General features: G+C 40.5%; 1 protein-coding gene across 3 annotated transcripts in view; it reads right to left on the bottom strand.

Annotated features, from left to right (window-relative positions):
- The window catches only part of LOC109428701 (homeodomain-interacting protein kinase 2), a 281,932-nt gene that overhangs the window by 225,841 nt on the left and 35,735 nt on the right, over positions 1–20,356 (bottom strand). The window lies entirely within an intron of this gene.

The following is a 20,356-nucleotide window of genomic DNA, read 5'->3' on the forward strand; positions in this document are numbered from 1 at the left end:
CACCGTGGTAGTAGGGACCCATTCACCGTGTATGAGAAATTTTATTCTACTTTGTTTAAAAATGATCAAAACAACCCAGCCAAGGGAATTTCCTTCGTTTAAATTCATTTCAAGTAATAACTATCAAGATTTTATTAGAAAAACGAATGTTAAAATTTTTGATTTTTTCTAGATATATGGGACAATGTGGGGCACGGTGAATGGAGACCATTGATTTTTAGGGTACCCATTTACCGTGCCTTTTTGTTTCAATTAAAAAGTACGAGTAATCGTACTTTCTTGTTAAACTTACTTCGGTAATGCAAATCCGGAGACGGCGGGTTCGATTCCCGTTCCGGTCGGGAAAATTTTCTCGACTCCCTGGGCATAATGTATCATTGTACTTGCCTCACAATATACAAATTCATGCAATGGCAGGCAAAGAAAGCCCTTCAATTAATAACTGTGGAAGTGCTCAAAGAACACTAAGTTGAAGTGAGGCAGGCCAAGTCCCAGTGCGGACGTCGAGCCATAAAGAAGAAGAAGAAGAAGATAATTTGTAAAATAGTTATTATTCGTTGAATACAAATATACAAGTTCAAAATAGCGTCTTTGACCGTCGCCTCAAATGTTCAATCTAGGAGGCGAACCAGCTCTCAAGCTGAAAACCTCTTAAATAAAGATAAAAAAAAAATGTTCAATTATCGAAAAGTCAATTCGAAATGTTCTAGAATCATGATCTTTTATTGACCATTTATGATCATGTGTATAGACTACCCACTAAGCCACGGGTTCCCAACCGGTGGTCCGCGGCCCCCAGGGGGGCCGTGAAGCCAGTGCAGGGGGTCCGCGATGTTACCAAAAAAAATGTTATTTTTTTATTCTGTTTTGTGCAAATTATACATTTTTAATTTTGTATACCGCCACCCTCAAAAGCCACAATTTGAGGAACAAATTTCCAGTATAAAACGCCTTCAGAAGAAAAAATTTTCGGCTGCGCCGCTATTTTCCGGCTACGACCCAAATTGAATGTACATAACATCATTTTTTACGAAATGTGAGTGTCAAATAAAAAAAAAAGTAAATTTGACGTAACGAGTCACTGTACCCAAAAAACTCGGTTTCGTTCATATTTTATTTTCTAAAAATTTTCATTGGGCCGCAGATGTTTTTAAAATTTCTAAAGGGGGTCGCCACCTCAAAAAGGTTGGGAACCCCTGCACTAAGCCGAAGAATCATGGCGTCTACAAAAGCTAAACAAAGACACTTTCGTTCAATTTTAATGCTCTAAAGTGCTAAAATTGAAACGAAATGTTACAGTTATTTGGCGCATAGCTTTTCCGATCTCCAGTTATGTGTGTTTGTTTCAGTTTTTGTTTTACGTTAAGATAGGCAATTGTCCGCAATTTTTTATACAAATTTTGTCAGACATAGCGCCAGAAAGTCTTCTGCCAAGAACTCTTCTAAGGATCTATCAAAAAACTAGTGAAGAATATCATAATGTAGTTAAATATATCATTGGAATTTGTTTAAAAACTGCTACAAATGCCATTATTCAATTTTACCTACAGATGTTCTTCTAAAAACTTAAAAATTCACACCCAATTTTTTTTTTTTAATAATGATTTTTGACTTGAAGCAACTCAACCAAACGTTTCTAATACTCCGATTGACTCTTGACTCACCTTAGAATTCAAAATAAATTCCAGGTACTAGACAGCCTGTTCATAATCTGTCTAATAAGCGTGATACACTCAGTTTTTTTTTTACCATTACCGTCGTAGAAAAAAACCTTCAGTGTATTTTCAGCAAAGTAGTTGTACCCTGAATACATCTTTTGGGAGAAGCTCCAGGAATGACTGAAGGAATGTTTTTCAAAGCTTTCATAGAAACATATTGTTGATTCTATTCATTCCAGCATATCTGTTTCCAAGTATAATATCTCTCGGTAGCGCCCAGGGCCATCTATTCGTTGCCATAGTCGCCGTAACGACTTTCATAACAAAACAATTCTAAATAATCATTATTTCAATCTGTTTTGCCAGAAGGCAACTGCCTTGCCAGCAAATCGACAGACATCAGCTGTATAGACACACTTGGCTCAGATGTACACACCTACACACGTGACCGAGATGGAAATCACGTTTCTTCGATGTTAGAAGATATTATTCTTCAACAATTACGCACTATGATTCGTCATCGGTCCGCTAGGACTTTGACAACGTGAGTTGCTCAAACGGATCAGTGGGATTAGTTACGAAATTCAACACGACCTAAGAGAAGTTACATATCGCAATAATCGAGCGTTATTTTCCGTAAGTTATTTCTGGATCAATACCACACTGCTGTCAGACCGCTAGAACTACTGCAAGACAGTTCCGCCGAAGTAATCTAACTGTTTAGCGGCTGCTGCCAGTCAGAGCCAGCAACAGCAGCACTATCTCACGTTGCCTAGCCTGGCCTGCTTGCCATGGAACGCGCATTATTAACACTCATTCGTCTGCCCCGTTCGCACACTGATGCTAACCTCTCGTTCAAGTGTCATTTGCGGCAGCTTTCCCTCCCCTACTTTCTCATCAGCATCAGAGGCGCATTCATCGCAGACTCGAGTCGAGTCGAGTGCAGCAAAAATGTAAAGTTGATGATTGCGCCAGATGGAACTATTTTTAACCCCTTTCGCTCTACTAGTCTATACTAGTGCCGGGCGGGCGGCGCACTCAGCAGCAGCAACAACAGCAGAAAGCAGCACAAGACTACTGGCTTCTTGAACCGAACTCCGACACCGAACGACGACGATGATGATAGTTTGTCGTTGTACATTACCGCGCGTTTGGTTGTCGACTTTCTATCTAGGTACGTGTCCACATTTCTACGTCTATTAGCGAAGAGCTTGCCGGGGAAGCTCGGGGAGAGCAGGTCAGAGCAATTACAACGAACCTTTTCACCTTTTTTTACTCTTTTTGAATAGCGGATGGGTTGGGTATATTCCATCAATTCGTATTGCTGAAGCGTGCAAAAGTACAGTTCGTGAAGATATTTTATTGATTGCAATATTCCTTTGAAAATCGCTTCTGATTCGTACGCAGAAGGTCCTCCTGGGTTCAATCCCTAGCCCGTTCCTCTCCCCTACTTTGTATGTATCATTCTCTATACTTTGTCTTTCTCTACTCCACATATACAACACACGTATCAACCTACTTCATTGAAAAGGACTACTACATATAAATATCCTCTATGGATCACATCACCAGGAAGTTTCAGAGGGTTTTCGGCGAATTTCAGAGACATTACGGAGGCGTTACATGACGTTTTCGGGGGTTTTGGAGAGTCGCATGTGCGTTACATGGGGTCCAAGGGGCATTCCAAGAAGTTTCAGAGCATTTTCGGCGGATTTCAGAAACGTTACGGAGGCGTTACATGGCGTTTTCGGGGGTTTCGGAGGGTCAAAGGTGCGTTACATGGGGTTGCTGGGGGTCCTCCTCTTCTTGGCGTAACGTCCTCACTGGGACAAAGCCTGCTTCTCAGCTTAGTGTTCAATGAGCACTTCCACAGTTTTTCACTGAGAGCTTCCTCTGCCAATGTCCATTTTGCATGTGTATATCGTGTGGCAGGCACGAAGATACTCTATGCCCAAGGAAATCAAGGAAATTTCCTTTACGAAAAGATCCTGGGCCGACCGGGAATCGAACCCGTCATCCTCAGCATGGTCATGCTGAATACCCGTGCGTTTACCGCCTCGGCTATATGGGCCCTGGTTGCTGGGGGGTATTCGGGGGATTTTGGGCATTCCAAGAAGTTTCAGAGCACTTTCGGCGGATTTCAGAAACGTTACGGAGGCGTTACATGGTGTTTGAGGGAGTTTCGGAGGGTCTAAGGTGCGTTACATGAGGTTCCAGGGGGTTTAAGGGGGATTCCGGAGACATTCCAAGAACCTTCAGAGCATTTTCAGCGGATTCGATTTCAGAGTTGTTACAGAGGCGTTTTTGAGGATTACGGAAACCCCCAGTGGTGCCCCTATTCTCTCTCTCTCTTCTTGGGGTATTCGGGGGATTTTGGGCATTCCAAGAAGTTTCAGAGCACTTTCGGCGGATTTCAGAAACGTTACGGAGGCGTTACATGGTGTTTGAGGGAGTTTCGGAGGGTCTAAGGTGCGTTACATGAGGTTCCAGGGGGTTTAAGGGGGATTCCGGAGACATTCCAAGAACCTTCAGAGCATTTTCAGCGGATTCGATTTCAGAGTTGTTACAGAGGCGTTTTTGAGGATTACGGAAACCCCCAGTGGTGCCCCTATTCTCTCTCTCTCTTCTTGGCGTAACGTCCTCATTGGGACAAAGCCTGCTTCTCAGCTTAGTGTTCTATGAGCACTTCCACAGTTATTAACTGAGAGCTTCCTCTGCCAATGACCATTTTGCATGTGTATATCGTGTGGCAGGCACGAAGATACTCTATGCCCAAGGAAGTCAAGGAAATTTCCTTTACGAAAAGATCCTGGACCGACCGGGAATCGAACCCATCACCCTCAGCATGGTCATGCTGAATACCCGTGCGTTTACCGCCTCGGCTATATGGGCCCTACCCAGTGGTGTGTGTGTGTGTGTGATCCAACTAACCCCCACTGTCCGGCAGTGGTATTATGGAAGAAAGTTTTCTGCAATATCATTTTGATGTTATTGCAAAAAGCTTTAGTCCGGGAGTTAGAAGGTGATAGCTCTATTGCAGATTCAGAGACCCATTTCAGAATGGCTGGAGAGACACGTCCATTCAGAAGTCACTTTCACTTACAATAAGCCCCGCATGTGTACATTACCGTTATCATTTGGATAATGATAATGCAAACACACTTCCTGATTCAAAGAAAATCTTTGAAACTGGCGCGTATTTAGTTCATTTTCTTGTAGTAAAAGTAATCAGAACATTCTCACCGGAATCCATGCAATCCAAGGTAGCGCTGTCATCACCATGGCAACGTCTTCATTGTGCAGTCAGGCCTCCTCCTCGTCTCGCCACCGTTGCGCTTGCAGTCAGTCATCATTTTAAAACACACGTCATTTTAGTTCCCACGAAATTATGAATGTTAAGCCACACGGGATGATTCTGTAATCCCTCGCGAATCACTGATGGTTTGGCGGTAGTTTAATAGCCACATTACGTAAAAAAACACGAAACAAAACTGCAGTCATAGTGGCTTTACAAAAACAAAGCTGGCTTTACAATGGAAAGCTACTGGAAGGCGTAGCGCCGTAGTGCCATTGCACCGTAGCGCCGTGAAAACGCGAAATAAACAGCACACTCCTACACTCTCGAAACGAATTTAAGCACCGTTTCCTAACCCGAACTACTTTAGCAGCGGCATCGTGAGCGGCATTCAAGCACACACAATCTTTGAAAATCCCCGCTATCGCACAATTCATTTGGTAATTATTATTTTTTTCAAATTCCATCAATTCATTCCTCACTATTAAAAATCTCACAAAACAAGCACTCTTTCACACGCGGAAGCTATCCGGATGGCGTAGCACCGGCCAAACCGTCAGCAGAATCACAAAAAAAATTGGCGAACGCGAAAGAAACGCGACGAGCAAAACAAAACACGTCTGCACGCGGCTACGCCTACTGCGATTCGCCATATGGGCCCTACCCAGTGGTGCCCCTATATTATCCCCGAAATCCCAAGCGCCATATTTAATTTCAAAATGGCCTAGGATATCGGGTTACAACATCAACTTAATTCGCCAGATCCGAAAATATTCGTATAAACGTATGGCATGAGTCTTTTTGATTTGTTAGGAGGGACGAGTAGAGAGTCGCGCCCGTAATCCCGCACAACTCAAGTTAGGCCGTAACTATTCAGTTTAGAGTCACTGACTTTTGTTCCCCTGCCCCATTGGTGGTTAGGACCCTCGGAACGCACAATCCGAAAATCTTTGTCTCAGCTTCTTCAGACTTCCGGTTCCTTAGTTATACGCATGTCCCGCTCGCAGTTTTCGGAACCACTGGGATTTCATTAGTTCACTCAATTTGCTAATCCACTACATTTTTTGGTGTGATTGAAAAAAATGTCACAGTCACCCATGAATGTTTTTTTCTGGTCATGCGTGAATGTTTTTGTTGCATGATAGTCAAGATCATAACCCACGATTATCATGTAAACTACAGTTTTTGACAGTACATTTTGGATCACTGGCTACGGCTAGGATAACTCAGATCAATCGTCAGCAAAAAGAACAGCAATGATCAATCTTTGCAGACTTATGCAAAATGGTACAGCCCAAGTGGCCTTAGTCCAACAACCTTACTTTCGTAAGGGAAAGGTCAATCTAGGAAACTTTGTGAACCCGGTGTTTACTATTTTCAGCAAAAAAAAACAAATGGAAAACTCGCGTGTCATGCCTTGAACATATGTGCTTGTCAACAATGCAATCGTTGCTACACTCATCTCTGAACTAACCACCACAGATATGTATGTGCTATTTCAATAGATGTATCTGTTGGGAACGGAACCCTAACAGGAAATACGTCTATTGTTCGGTATATTTACCGCATGAGGCTGAACAGCGCATTTTATTATTCTGTTCTTGCTCACTTGTAATAAGCTTAAAATGAGAAGCTCAGGTGTGCTGGTTTTGTTTACGAAGAGATTTGTGCCATCAAAATCGTGAGTAGGTACCAAAGTCGGCCATTGTGGCGGCCATTTTGGGATTCTAACAAGCCTGTCCTTAAGTAGTACAGATCTTGGATTACTTAACATATGCAACATTCATGGTATCTACTAGAGAGGAAGTGTTAGACATAACGCTCATTACGAGCTGACCAATTGGCATGCGTCAGATGAAGAATCTTCATCTGATAATCGTTACATCTTTTTTCATTTAAATGTTACTTTGCAAACTTTGCGTTTCAGGAATCCCCGGTCAACCAACTGGGATCTCTTCACTGATTTGGTTGCGGCCAAATTTCATGGATACTCACCATCTATTAACACTCCAAGTGATTTAGGTGAGGCCGTTGATACTACAACATCCTTCATAATCTTTTCTTCTTAGAACGCATTGTGGATCATCACATCCGTGATGTTCATCCGGCCAACGTGCCTCTTCATGTGATCCAACATGCCTACCAATCTCGTAAGTCCACTGTGACTCTTACATAAAAGGTGTTTACAATATCGAATAAGCATTCACTTAAAAGCAATCTTGCATGAGTGTTTTCTCGAATATCAAGGATGCTTTTGACAACGTGCCTTTCGATGCCATATTGGAAGCAGCGCGGAGTCATGGTGTATCCCCAATGATTTCCAATTGCTTTCACCAGATGCTGAACAACTAACGACTTTTACGAAATTGTTGTTTGTGGATGCCCCCAAGGGGGAGTCTTGCCACCACTTTTGTGGAATCTCGTAATTCCATATAACTTCATTGGCCCTAAGCAGGTATCCGGTATCGAAGTCTTCAATAAAGCTTCAGATTGACACCTGGGATGCCAGTCAACACAAACAATACCGGAATAGTTTGGAGTCATGTCGTCAAACAAAATTGTATTGTACTACTGAGCCATCTACAAGGATGGCGAAGTATCTTACAAGTCTGTAAAAGCAGAATTGCAGCATGCTGGTCAATGTCTTGACTGGCCACTGCCGACTCAGCTACCACATGGCGAATATTCAACAGTATTTGTGTTAATTTCACGTTGCCAAGAGAGTATTGCAGTTAAAAATTAATAATGTTATTATAATACATTCAGTTTACTTTTAACTATTAAATACTCCAATAGAAAAGTACAATTCCTTGCTAGACAGTATTTATGCAAAACTTTCCAATCCGCTAGCATTTGTCAGTATCTATGACTGGCTGACCTGTACCCGGTATTCGTATTATTTGCGACGCAATTTTTTCGCACCCGCCGGCCTTTGTCGTGAAAAAAAAAACAATTTGCTGAACATTTTTCCTGCACCCGCAGACCCAAATTCAGGTTGATTTTGACAGGCCTTCCACTCACTACTGACTGTCGTTGTCGTTGCCGAAGTCGTCGTCGTCGTCGCCGTCAGTCGGAGAGCGGCTGTCAGTTAGTTGAGAAGGCCTTTGCCAACTTGGTAGTACGGTGGTAGGTATGCTAGAACAGGGAGACTGCCAGACGTCGTCGACGACGACAACGACGACGACGACGACAGCCAGCCGTGAGCTCGTATACTTCGAAAGCATTATCGAAAGAGGGAAACCTTCCTTCCCATTTCGGGTCATGGTGGTGCGGCGAATGTGCCCAAGTGGGGCGGGGCTGTTTGTTGTTGAGACGACTTGAGAAAGCCTTACAAAATGTAGTTCAATTCGGGGGAAGCGGTTCCGCTTTGTCGGAGGCATCAACGACGACGACTTTGTCCGTTGTTGTCGATTGATTCGCCATGACATCTTGACCTTCGATGATATTTGCGAAGATTTGTCGTTCCACTTTTTGTGCCGCGGCCTTATTACATACTGGTGTGTAGAGATGGGCTTCTCAGAACGGAAGCTAGCAGGGATGTATTTGAAATGTTCTATTGAAATTAGAGCCTATTTTGTTGTTGAATTGATTGCCATGCGTTAGTGAGAAATCTCCTTCAGACAAAATATCCGGAATTTTAGAAAATAAAAATTAAGAGAGTGATTTCAATGGATGTAGAATTTCATGCCTGGAAAAATATCTGACAGAATCGCTTTGCAGAATTCTCAGAGGAACTGGAAATTTTGTTGAGGGAACCTATGTAATTTTGGCAGAATTCTGAAAACAAATTTTGGAAAACAAAATTGAACATAAAACTTTAAACCTTTGTTCCTTGTAGAAATGTAGAATTCCAAGAAATATTTTTCAATAATAGTCTTGAAGTTTTTCTTAGGGTGGAATAATTGAAAGATGAAATTTAGAATAATTTGGTCAAATTAATATGAAAATGAAACTGGATTTAATGCCAGGATTTCTCTAGGAATTTCTGCTGGGCTACCCTAAACAAAATATACCGTGATTTCTCCAGGAATTTTTGTAGGGATTCCTTCAGAAATTCAATATAGATTTTCCCGAGCAATTCCTGCAAAAAATCCTTGAGGGATTTCTCCAGAAATTGCGCCAGCGATAACTCCAGTTATTTTTTTTTTAGGAATTCCTCCAAGGATTCGTTCGTTACGATTTCTTCAGGAATTTATGCTGGGATTTTTCAAGAAATTTCTGTTGGGGGAGGTTACTACGGATAGGGGCTGATCTTAAACCACGTAGACCAAATTTTGGCCATCTCAGACCCCCCTCCACTCTCGTAGACTTTCGTCCATACAAAAATATTGAAATTTGTATGAAGCGTCTAGTGAAGCGTAGACTTTGGCCAAACCACCCACCACACCCCCACCCTTGACAAGTCTTCGTGGTTTATGAATAGTCCCAAACGTGATTGATTCAGAGATATTTACAAAGATTCTTCCAGAAATATCTCTTTCAACGATTTCTTCTTAAGTTTTTCCAAGATTTGCGTTTGAAATTTATCCAGGGCATCCTTTTGAGATTACTGTAGGAGTACCTTTTTGAGATTCAGACAGAAATTTCTGCTGGGATTCATTCAGGGAATTCTAATGGAATTTCTCCATAAATTGCAGTTGAGATTCATCCAAGAATTCCTGTTGTGAATTTTCCAGGAATCCTTCCTGGGATTTCTCCAGGATTTTTTAGGTCCCATTTTAGGTCCCATTAGACATGGCAAATTTTTGACTAAACAAGCTCAACAAATGACCAACACAGCATGAATCATATCAACCTTGGATGAATGTCGGACTTTAATCGCAAATATTTGTCATAACAATCTAATGGCACCTTTACACAAGCTTTCTTCAAGAACTCTACTAAGGGATTTATTCATGAATTCCTCCAGGGATTTCAAGATTCTGCTTCTGTTGCCGTCTACAACCATTTCCTTTGGGACTTAATGCTGCAAGAAGGCTGTGCTTTTTTATGTAACGTCCCAACTGAGGCAAAAGCCTGCTTCTCAACAGTTTTTATCTGAGAGTTTCCTCTGCCAATGACCATTTTGCATGTATATCATCAGGGTGTCTACTTATGACTCAAAATAAAATTCCCTGAGCTAAGGTTTTTCCAGGAGAAATTTTGAAAGTTTAGAATTCAATAAAATAAACTGAATTTTCTAATACTCTTCAAAAATTCTTTCAAGATTTCTGAGAGTTGTTCCTAGAATTTCTACCAGAGTTCCATCCTGAATTCCCGCAAAAGTTTTACACGAGAGATATCTGTTGGAGTACCTCCCGATATTTCTTCCAGATGTTTCCCACTGAATTCTTCCTGAAGATCCATCCAAAATTATTCAAAGTTCCTTCACGAATGTCATTTAGGGGTTTCAGGGAGAGCTATCCAATATTTTAGCTCGAGATTTTTACCAATAGTTTTCCGATATTTCTCTCAGTTTTTCACACGGAATTTCACCCGTAGTGCTCCCAGGATTCCATGAGGTTTTCGGAGGTTCCTTGATACCTATTTCCTCTCGAGATTAGTTTTTGAAGTTTTTTCCGAGATGTCTAATTTTTTCTCAGGTTTTTTCCTGAAGTTCCTGTCGAGATTTCTTCAATAAAACTTTGCGGAGATCCTCGTAAGATTTCAATAGAATTCCTTCGAGTATTGCTCCAGGAATTTCTTATAAGGGATTTCGTAAGTAAGTTACCCCAGGAGACATTCTAAGGAAAATCCGTGGAAAATCCCTGCAAGAACTTTATGAGTACCTATTAAAGAAATCTCTAAAGGAGTATCTACAATCTCGGGATAATTTCCTGTAAAGATTCCTGGAAGAGTTTTGGGCATAATGCAGAATGTAAAGCAAAACTCAGGAAGAAATCCGGTACAACTACGATGAAGGATTTACAGAAAGAATCCAATGCGAAATATCAGCATAAGCCCCTGTAGAAATCTCAGAAGGCATTCTGAAAAAAAAAATCTTAGGAGAAAGTCCAGGGTTGCCGGGGCCCGTGGCGTAGTTGGTCACATGTTCGCTTCATATGCGGATGGTCATGGGCTTGATTCCCAGCCCCCGAGAGCGGCTGGCACTGACCCTTTTCTGAGCCCCGTGGCTCAAACGGACCCGGATACCTGGACATCGGCAAACTGCTACTCAGGACCCTCAGTCGGACTGGAAAGGAACAACGGCCATCTATCATCTTTGTGCTCATCATTCTACCATGTATTGAGTAGAAAAGTGAAAGCAGCAGAGAGGCAACCAGTTCGATAAAGAAGAATAGAATATACATCTAGACTCTGTACACAATGTAAGTGCAGCCGTCAATTGAAATCGCTCACGTAGTGCCCTAGTGGACAATAGAGCTGTAAATTAGGTTAAGTGATTAAGAATAAAAAAAAAAGTCCAGGGTAAACTCAGAAAAATTCTGAGACACATCCCAGGACCAACGTGGATAGAATCTTCTGAGAGAAGTTCCAGGAAAAAATCCGAGAGAAATCTCAGGTAAAACTTCAAAATAAACCTCGCGAGAACCTTTCCCAGAAATCCCAGGAATAACTACTTTAACAACTCTGAGTGAAATTCTGGGAAGATCTTCTGGGGATGACCCAAGAGAAACACCAGAAGAAATCGCGTAGAATCTCCAAGAGGAATCCCGAGAAAAATTCTGGGAGAGATTCTGCGATTTATCCCGATAGAAATTCTTATAGAGAATTCGGGATACATTCTGTTAGAAATCCTACGAAGATTTCTTTGAGTAAAACACAGCAGGAACTCCGGGAAAATCCCACGAGGGGCTCTGGGAGCAATACTGGGAAACAGTTTTGAAGCATCCCTGTTAGAAGATACAGGAGAAATCGACCGGAATTTGGGAATCCTGGGAAAAAAACAATGCAGAAAGGAATTCGGCAGTATACCTATCCGGAAAAAAATTAAAAGGAAATACCATGAAAAATAGCGTGAACAATACGGAAGGAATTTTGTGAGGTATTTTAACAGAAAAAGTTTCAGAAAGAATTCCTGACGGAATTTCTGGAAAAATCCTTGTAGCGAAATGTCTAAATGGATTTTAACTACCAGGTTCATCCACGTCCACGTGGAGTTTGCAGCATCTTATCAGAATCGTCGGTTTGTCGGAAATATTTGCTAGGTCTAGGAACCCTCCTTGTGATCCACGATTATGCAGATTCCTTCTTGATTTAAATTGCTTTGTGATTAATCATTCAGAAAAATAGTTAACGTCTTCATGGAACCACAAGCTACCAATAAAAATCTGTACTCTGCTGCAAAACGGGAAAAATATTTGTTTTGACAGTGTATTCTTACTACAATGTTTTACTACATGTTGCTCATATTCGAAAAATGGTAACACTCGAAAACTTTTTTATCAATACCAACAATGCAATAATCTTTATAAACTCTTCTTTTCAGTAGATATACAAGTAGTAAGGTTCACTTCTTTTTATTCATACGACCCTATGTTTTATTTTTAATCGGAGTAAAATTTCCCTGAGTTTTAAGATATTCCCTGGAGTATTCCACGTTTTTTCCCTGGTAGTAGACACCTAGATCATGTGGCAGATACGAAGACACTTAATATCCAATTGCCCAAGGAAATCAAGGAAAATACTATTACGAAACGTTCCAGGATCGAACGAGAATTTAATGCGTCAGCTCAACATAATCTTGCTGAATACTGACACGTTTACCGCTGCGACTATTTGAGCCCTATGTTTAACCAATTGGGATTAGCTATACAAGTCTAGGGGAAACCATGGAGGCTAAATGAGCCTATATAGTTCAAATGACAGGTTTAGATCCATTTGGATATGAACAATACAGTCAGGTTTTTTTACGCGGTTTTCATTTACGCGGCCGCATATATGAAAACTCCACCTAAAAAGAATGCATCGTCTTATTTTTGCATAATTCGTCGAGAAATGGTGAGACTTTTTTATGCGGTTATTCAAATTTTGAACTGAGATGATGATTAACCTGGGCTTGTTAGGGGAATATCTGTAAATAAAAAGAAAATCGGGTTAAGTACGGTTCCTTTGAATTCCACTAAGAATTTGCATCCTTTGACAGATACTTTGACAGTCGAGTCAAGTACAAGACACTGAAGACGACCTTACAGTTGAGGTCGAAATACGTATCTGTCAAAGGATGCAAATTCTTAGTGGAATTCAAAGGAACCGTACTTAACCCGATTTTCTTTTTATTTGAACTGAGTTTTTTTACGCGGTAGGGTAAGAAATCAAGCTTTGAACTAGTCAAATTGTAATCTTAATTTGAACCATTTCAAAATTCATTAAAACGACGTACTATTCAGGCAAATATTGTCCCGAAAAAGATGTTAACCCTTTCCTTCCCACGACTTTGAACGACTATATCTATGCCAAACAAGCGTTTCCGAAAAAAAGTGGTAGAACAAAAGTTATTGCAAACTGGCTAAATTTTTCGAAATCAATGAAAAAAATTTTGGTTGTAAATCAATAGGTTTTTGATTGTTTATCAATAGTTCAACTATTGAAACAAGTAGGTAGTAGTTGGGTTAACCTTGTGAGGTTTTTTTTTTTTTTTTTTGCTAGGTTTCTAGCTGCACTCTGAATAGAGTTGAAACCTCTACACTAGACCCGAAGATAGAAAAGAATACGTAATCTTTCAGAAGCAGTTTGCCAGCCGTACGCGGAAAATGATATCCATTAAGACACTGTTGCAAACTGACTCAAAAAGTTACGGTAGAATATTGGAAAGTTTTCAATTGGTCAGTCAGTCAGAATTTGCCTATGTAGTGTTATTGGTCACACGGTTTGTGTTTGTCTTCTTGTTTGATTTTGTAGTATGCTGCCTATGATCGCATAACAGTCCCATATGAATAGGAAAACCAGCAAATATGGGACTGATATGCGATCATAGATAGTATGGTTCCGTTCAATATGTATTTCTCCTCGTTAAGTCAGTTGTAGTATGTTTGTTTTTTTCATCGAATCAATCGAGCCCCGTATGCTAAAATATAGTCGATCCTGTATCAAATTGATTTCTTGATTTTGTTAATCGTTTTCTACTTCTCTGTGTTCATCTCTTGTGTCCTTAAATTGTCATCGGTCCAAAACCCACAGAAACATGTAACTGAATTTCTGTTGGTGCCATAATACCAGCTAAGAGATAAACAAAAATACGCCAGTCAGTTGATTGCAATAAAAAAAATAATAATAAAGATTGCTTGCCAACTATTATGTATTCATCTCCCTACAAATACTATGAAAAATATTCAAATTCGTTCAATTGTCCTATCGGTCCTACCTAGATAAACCATGTCATTTTCTCAAGCGTAGCCTAGAAATGTCAACCTAGTCATACACAAGTAACGTTGTCAAAGCAGACAGTTTTTGTCCAAAATGTTACGTCGAGCGCATTGACGTCAACAATGCGTTTAAGTGTTCGCACGTTAGCTTCGAATCTATCAGCACAATTAAGTGCTGCAAATCTCCTTCCCATTAATTCTTCGGTCGATTTTAATTGCTTTATTTAAAGAAAATATGGCCAACTAACATTCTAAAAATTCGAAAAAGCGATTATGACATTTAATAAATTACTAATCAAAATCAACCGAGAAACGTGGGAAATAGAGCCCAAATAACATTTTGAAGTCAGCTGGCTGTAAAAGGTTCCAAAATCTGTCACAAATCCTATAATACTTTTATTAGGATTTGTAACGATCATCAAAACCTTCTCAAATCCAATAGACTTGGAATTATTGCTTGGGAATAGACTCTAATGAGCCCTGGCGGATCCTCCATGTTTATCGAGCATGTCTGATGCATATGATCAGCCATACTCCATCTGCAGCAGCCGGTTCGTGATGAACCGTTGGAGGCGCATTAAAGTGTTAAAAAGGTGATATGTTTCACTAAAGAACACTACATTACAATAATCAAAATGAAACTCCTTCACTTTAATACCGTCAACCCCTGCAAACTTGGCCAGTTGGGTTAACCTTGTGAGGTTATAACCATATTCTAAAAATTATTGCATCATATTCATCTAATTCCGTTTGTCCGGAGTTCGTCGAAAATCGATGGTGCTCTAGAGCAACCATGGGAAGTAGAGGGTTAAACAGCTTTCCGTAATATAACCTGATAACATGGGCTTTAAAAGCATTGATAAAAACGTTTTTGTCATGGAAAACAGGCAATTGAAAAATTACTGTGAATTCACCCATTTCCCTCCAGAGAAAGCACATTTTCGGTGCACTCGTACAGCTCATGCATTGTATCACACGCAATATGTGAACACGTCAAATGAAAGCTTATTTATCGTAGAATCGACCAACCGAATAATATTCCGCATTTTTTGTCATAAAATTATCAAATTTAAGTGATTCTTACTTGGAGAATGTTATCTTAACTTGAACCATTTGTAATCTAAATTTGAACTAGTAAACGGGGGTGAGCTTCTAGTGTTGGCCTGTAGATTGCGCTAGTGGTTGCTTTGTTTACACTTGAGGGATGAAAAAATCCAAATTTAGTTTCCAAATTCCTAAAGAATTTCGAACATTCTGAGTTGAGATTCCACTGCCTAATGAAAAATAGGTATGAGAATTAGCAGATTCATGTGATTTTTCATTGTTTAGCATGGAATTGGCTGTTTTGAGAGTTGCTCGAGCTGCTGCCGCCAGTAGTTCAAATTAAGATTAAAATTGGTTCAAATTATGATTACGATGGTTCAAATTAAGATTAAAATCATTGTTGATGAAAAATCAAATATTTCAATGAAATTCGGTGCAAATACAAACTTTCTACCATTTAACAGAAAGCTTATACCCGTGGCTTTCATGTACATACGATTTTGCCGTAGTGAATTATTTCCATGTGGGAGAAAAAATCACCTAAAATTTGCACTGCTTCAGAAAGCCGCAATTTGGTTCAAATTTTGATTACCTACCCTACGTATCTCCCGCGTAAAAAAAACCTGACTGTAGTTCAATCCACAGATGCTTTGATTTTTTTTCAGAATTCTAATCCACCTCATACAATAGGCTTATAAAGTATGCAGCAGAAGAATGGTGTACCAATCGGTTAATGATCGAAGGCCTCCATAACAAGATTACCGAACTCAAATAAGGCACCACCCGTAACGAATGATTATTTTCCGCGTTGACAACTAATTAAAACCCTGACTACCTTGCCATGTTCCACCTGTCCACCTACATCTACCGAACCATTCGCTCCGTATTCAGAATGGAACCGTACCTAACCATACAGATGATGTGTACCCTGCGCAAACATAATTCATCAATAACTCGCACTCCACAGGCAGCCACTGACCAGACCAAGCTAAAACAAACCTTCGTAGAAAAAAAATCACCTCTCTGCTGATGCCTAACCTAATTCCAAGGTTGCACAACAAAACCCTCTAGCCAAGAACAACATCGAAAAATTTAAATATTAACAAATATGGTGGACCCAGTGCGTTCGATTCTAGGCACACACACCCACACGACGCAACAACGACTCAGCAGCACTCGAACTCACCTCATACCCGAACCTCATAAATAGACCATCAATCACCGAACCGAACGTTGCTCATCAATGTCATTTGCTCGCCAGTTGGACTACAACGAGGACGACGACGACGACGTCCACAACAGTAGCTACGGAAAACTGTTTGGTTGGCAAAGCCATTCAACAGGAAAACCCCGCACCAACAACAGCAACAGACAATTTCGCTCGGAGCGGAGGTCGGTCAGTACACAGTTTGGGTTTTCCACCAGCAGCAACTAATTCGGGATGTGATGTGGAGATCCGTATGAGATTTGCGTTTGTTTGAATGAAGTTTTTTGCAATCCATTTGCTTCTGTACAACATTCAGGAAACAGGTTGTTGAATGGGGGTAAAGGAAATCACGGTGGTTCAAGATGTTGGGTTGAAGGTCAGTGGGTTTGAGAATTCATAGGATGATTGGTGCTACTGCTTAAAGAATGGTAAATACGTAAAATACTATGCTACCAATTCATTGAAACACTGATTCGAGCACTTTGGAAATTATTACCCGTGTCAACACCGAAGTTCCATCATTGCAGGGAGTAGTAAAAAAGTTATCTGTAGCATGAAATCGAAAAGAACTCCGTAAGTCGAATGCATATCAGTCGATATATTCAAAGCAACTGTAGCATCAATTATTCTGCAACAAGGATACAAGGCGTCTGATTAAAGGTACATGGTTAATAACCATTGGTTATATGTCCTGAAAACTGATCTTACTGTATGCGATAATTGTCCTCTACTAAGTGACAATGTCCTCTACCAAGTGATCTTCAACCGGGGACACAGGAGAAGAATTCCCCTAGAAACTGTTGTTGTATTTTGTGCAACTTGCTTGGAAAAGCTGGCTTATTTTATACAGTACAAGCTGGCAATTCCTAACCATACGACACCTAGAAGGTTTCGAAACACATACAACTGCACATTTTTACTGCCAAGGACTGAAACCCGTCGTGAAAAATTTCGAAACCAAACCCATCAACGGTCATAAACTTCCATATGCCACTACCTCCACAAGCCGCGATCGCAACACATCGATAACAAGATAAGTCTTCAATTTACGAATCTACTTCTCTTGCAACCCCATGCATGCAGGTAATTCGCTTCTCCTAATAGCCTCGACACCATGCAATTGCCGATTGATAGAGCAATGGCAAAGAGAAATATGGAAATCTTCAATAAATGAGCCTCCTGCCAAGCAATGCACTCTGGACGTGTGCCTGCTGATGGAAAGTCAGCGCTTTAACATCAACCGCCACAGTTTTTTTTTTACTTGTAAAGCACCTCAGCCAATAAGAAGCCAATTGCCCCAAAATGGCATGAGTACACCACCGGCCGTCGCGTCGTCGAGAAGACGCGCCATAGGCTTGTCAGTCTCGGGTCTCGGCACGGCAGATAGAGCTACCCTATGTAGAAAACGGGGCCACCACAAGCTCTCAAGTGGTCTCGGCGATGCATAGGTAATGGTGCCGCCGACTGAGCTGCGGCTGAGACTGAGAGCCTATTTCCATAGGTACGTATGACGTTAAAGTTTTAAATGGATGGACGAGATGGCGGCGAGAGACTCAATGAAGATTTAACGCGAAAAATGCGTGCGCGAAGTAATGAATTCACTCTGGAGGGAGACAGGAGTGAATATTTACAAACTTATAACTTTTTAGAGTAGTTTTCTTGGGATTCCATCTAGAATTAATAACAATGCGAAACAAATATCTAAAGGGTCACTATAATAAAAGTAAGCAAAAAAAAAGAAACACGAAGTAATTCGAGCCGATACGTGACATGACAAATCTTTGAATTGTAATTGCATGCATAAAAATATTGTGATTAGTTCCTTCGTTATTTTGAAATAATGTGGAACGAGCTCACCAATAAATATCTGTTCTTGTGTCCAGTGGAGAATCAAGTCGAGTGGAACTTAGTGAACTCTGTCTGTAACTGATAGACATTGTGTGACCAAATCCAGAAAAAGAATTAGACCTGAAGTACACAGGATCAAATGTTTGACAAGAAAAGAACTCAAGAAACAACATCAGTTTTCGAATACGCGTATTTCGACTACCACTTGTAATCTTCTTCAGTGTCAATTATCCACTGAGCAAGATAACAAGTGGTAGTCAAAATACGCGTATCTGTCAAAGGACAAGCAAAATAGGGCGAAATTAAAAAGTATGAAACTGATTACACTCATTCGAAGAGGGTATTCTGCTTAGAGGGTTCGAAAAGTTGGTACAAAGAACATCAGTTTGACACTAATGAAAATTCTATCAAGTCAAACAAGATGTTTGCGCATTGGTTTCTTTTTGGTCAAATAGAGGATGAATGCAAACTATTACGATGTGTGTTTACAAATTTATGATAATTCATCCTTAGGTGGCCCATTTTACCCCGCCCCACCCTAAAGCTGTTAGCACACTGTTTTATGGTGAGGCGGAGCAAGATGGTCACCTAAGGATTAATCATCATAAATTTGTAAACACAAATCGTAACAGTTTGTATTCGTCCTGTATTCTTCAATACATTTCCTGAGAAATTCGCGAAAAGGTCGTAACTGACCAAATGTACATAATTTAAATGATTATAGAAGTGTAAAGATGCTAAATTTTCCTATTAAGGACAGACTTGTTAGAATCCCAATATGGCCGCCACAATGGCACCTACTCACGATTTCGAGGGCACAAATCTCTTCGTAAACAAAACTAGCGCACCTGATCTTCTCATTTTAAGCTTATTACAAGTGAGCAAGAACAGAATAATGAAACACACTGTTGTGTGAAGCTTACTTCTTGAGATTTGTGCGTTTGAAGTTCTGATGTACAGTTGAAGCGGGATTTCAAGACGTTTGTCCTTAACTAATCATACTATTTCCTTGATATCACTTTTCTAGCTATTGAAAATCACGGATTGAGGGGAAGGCGTAATTCCATTCTATGTCGCACAAAACAAAAACATATTTTTTTCTTTTTTTATTCCTGTTCGGGTTTGTCACTGCGACCAGTTTTTAGATCTATTGTGACATTATCCGTATACTTAGTGTAGTGCATGTCGCATTACTCAATTGCCATTGAGGGGCAATAAAGTATCGATTTTGATACAGTTTTTGTTTTGATTTCTTAGAAAACAAAACAAGAGTACTGATATTTGCCATGCATCGGAAACCTAGCATCACCCTTGTTTTACAGCTAAATTCTCCCCAGTAGGAAGTTTAGGACCCGGGTTTTAACATTAGCAGCAATATCATTCCAATAAGGGGACATGTGTTCAGTAATAAGGATTCTAGTATGTTCCTTGCGTACTACCACTTTCCAGTCTTCGAAGAGTTAGTACATGCATGGATCCCTAACCCAATTTGATTTCCTTTGCATTGAGTTTAGCCTCAGATGGTGAGGTTTTTAACTATATGCAAAGTAAAAAAACGATCAATTCTGACTATACATGTCAATGGTTGCTCCTCCGTGATTGATCTGAACTGGTACCAGTTGCACTGCGATCCAACTGAATAAGGGGCTGGGACATTCCACTTATTCTCAAAGTGCAATTTTAGCAGCTCATGCATATTTGATCAATAACGGCGCCGGCCAAGTCCTTATAGTCAGCTGGGAAGGGAAAGGAATGTTAGAGTGTACTGGTTGTTGCTACTAGAGACCGAGAGCACTCTGCGTCCCACAACCCGCACGGACTGGGGTGTTTGTTAAACGGAAAGGATGGAAGATCTGGGAGTCACCGTTGGGTCGGTGATGCGATCCATGGATAGGGTTATTTATAGTGTTCGTGATAGACTGTGTGGTGAATAAGGTGAATAAGGTCAAGCGGCACAGCACGCTTTGGTTGCATAACTTATAGGCGTTATATATACACT

This window comes from Aedes albopictus, chromosome 2, assembly GCF_035046485.1.
Source record: "Aedes albopictus strain Foshan chromosome 2, AalbF5, whole genome shotgun sequence".
NCBI lineage: Eukaryota > Metazoa > Arthropoda > Insecta > Diptera > Culicidae > Aedes > Aedes albopictus.